Source organism: Cetorhinus maximus, chromosome 2 (genome assembly GCF_964194155.1).
Source record: "Cetorhinus maximus chromosome 2, sCetMax3.hap1.1, whole genome shotgun sequence".
NCBI lineage: Eukaryota > Metazoa > Chordata > Chondrichthyes > Lamniformes > Cetorhinidae > Cetorhinus > Cetorhinus maximus.
In genome coordinates this window covers 117,636,209-117,638,935 of record NC_135880.1, presented here as the reverse complement: position 1 = coordinate 117,638,935, position 2,727 = coordinate 117,636,209, and positions in this window count along the sequence as shown.

Sequence of the window (2,727 nt, the reverse complement as noted above, 5' to 3'; positions counted from 1 at the left end):
CCCCCTCCCCTGACCCAGGCAGTGCTGAGTGTTTCAGCGCGCGATTCACACTGGCTGCCCCTTTAATTGGCCAGCCAGCATGAAATCGCAGTCGGGGCCCGATTGCGGGCAGCGGTCAGTTTTGCAGCCGCTCCCAGGCCTGCCCGCCTTGTCCACCTGTCAAGGTAAAAATCCTGCCCATGGTTTCTTGATACAGGTGTGCAAACCATAAAAACTAGTCTAGCAATTGGGAATGAAGGTCTACACAGGCTGAACACATCAGGATTAACAGCAGAAGAGCTCAAAAGATATGGACTACATTGGAAGACCAGTTCAGAATCAAGTTAAACTTCTATATTCATCGACTAGAGTTCATGTCATTTCGACAACAGCAATAGAATCCATAGACCACTTTGTCAGCAGATGCAGAGGAAAGAGTACGTACTGTGATTTTTCAAATGTAGAGCTAGCAGACAGAATTGTTGACTTGGTGATTGCATCCCTTCCCATGGAACCATTCCAGAAAGATCTGCTAGACAAGCCCAAAACATATAGCATAGAAAAACTACTCAAGGATGAACGCAAGTACAATGCAATCCTCGAAGGTTGACGAAGCTTAGAGGTCCTCAGTACAACCCCAATTGTTGATGCATTTTATGCACCAAGGAAACACCCAGATTTCCAGCAATTCTGCAAGACGCGGCAGAAAGGGCCATTGGCAGCAGCAGTGCACTTGAGCAAAGGCTGGTGCATCTACAAAGAGCCATGCACTGATCCAAACAAACAGTGCATAACAGGTACCTTCAGACAAGAAGAATGAACATCCATTATCCCATCAGAAACATATACATGAGGTGACTGACGAGCCAAAAAATGACAATGCTGTGCACGACAAGACGAAGAGCTGTGAACACAGGTTTCACACTGTCAGTCTCTTGCAAAACAGAAACATTGTCGCACCATCTGAAGTGTTTGCCCAAGATTCAAATTATCTGTCCTAAGAAAGTTGGTAGCTATTCGTTATTGGCCAAGATTGACACAGTGCCATCATACAACCTCTGCAAATTCTAAAAGACATGCATCCACAAACATGGAAGGCCATGGTGAAACCAACTGCTTTGAAACCTTCACTAATTCCATGTGCAGGAACCATAGTCCTGGAGTGCAAGTACAATCAATATGCCTCAGTGGCACAGATGTTCTACACTGTGGAGACTGAAAACCCAGTGATTGCAGGTCTACCAGCATGCCTTGACATCACACTAGTGACAATCCGTGGAATCAGTCAGACCTCACAAGACAGATCAACCACAGAAACTATTCCTATCACCTCAGTTCATGATCTAACATCGAAATATCCAGAATGTTTTGACAAAATTGGCAGTTTCAAGGGAGCTGCAACATTACATTTGCAGGAGAATGCAAGTCCGTCAACTGTTCTGGCAAATTTTGCGCAACACAGATGCCAGCATCTACAAGAAGAAATGGCAAAAGATTGCACACTACAGAAACGGTGGAAAACCATCATTGACGGATGGCCAGATTAAATTCAGCATGTCCACAAACACATGAGACCATATTGGCCTTATGGAGATGAGCTAGGCATCTCCCAGGGAGTCATTTTTAAAGGCAGGCAGGTCATCAAACCGGAATCTTTGTGACCTGATATTCTTCAACAACTTTATCACTCACACATGAGATGAGAAGATTTGGAAGTGAGACAATCTATTGGCCAGGTATGACCAATTACATTGAAGTCATCATCAATAATTGTGAGACAAGTCAAGAGAATATACCTCGTCAGCACAAAGAACCAATGATTCCACATGAAGTTCATACCAATCCTTGGGCCAAAATTGCATCCGACCTCTTTCATGTCCATGGTACTGACTTCATCATCATCTTCAACTACTTTACCAAGTATCCTATTATTCATCAATTATACAATATGTCAAGCACAATTAACTGTCATGCACACTCTAGTGCTATTTTCAGTTTATTTGGTATGCCTATTTAGGTGTGTACCTAAATTACAGACAACGGTCCGCAATTTCAGGATATGTGTGAGAAGTGGAATATCAATCACACTATTTATTCTCCTCATCATCCTAGATCTAATGGTCTAGCCAAACAAATGATTTGCACAGTAAAATCCCTAATTCTCAAATGTAGTCAGAACAAGCAAAATCTACACATTGCAATGTTACATCTGAGAGCAACACCTTTAAGTGCAAATATTCCATCACCAGCAGAGCTCATGTTTGACAGGCCAGTGCATACCAATTTACCTACTCTTACCCATTCTACCCTCAGAAACAAGAGGGCAACTTTTAAAACTGCAAGAGAAGATGACCAACATGCACGATAAAAATGCGGGTACAGAATTGCCAAGTTTACTGTCGTGACAAGAAGTTCCCATCCAGGATCCCATAGAAGGTAAGTGGCAACCAACCAAGGTGACAAGGATTTGTTCTGAACCAAGGGCCTATGAAGTCATTGCACACAAAGGCGCAAATGGTGAGGTGTGACCGAGGACAAATCAGGTCCATTCCAGCTCCTCAACCTCCGGACAGTCCTATTGCATCTAGGACAAGATACCAAATGCAACCAGGAACATCCAAGAATAACGACCCCACAGATCACTGTGAGCAATTAAAGACACCTCCAGAGAAGGTCACCATTATAAGATTTGGGCGTCCCAGCAGATTACCTCTACAGTTTAGAGACTCATAGATTCGTCAGTTCTGT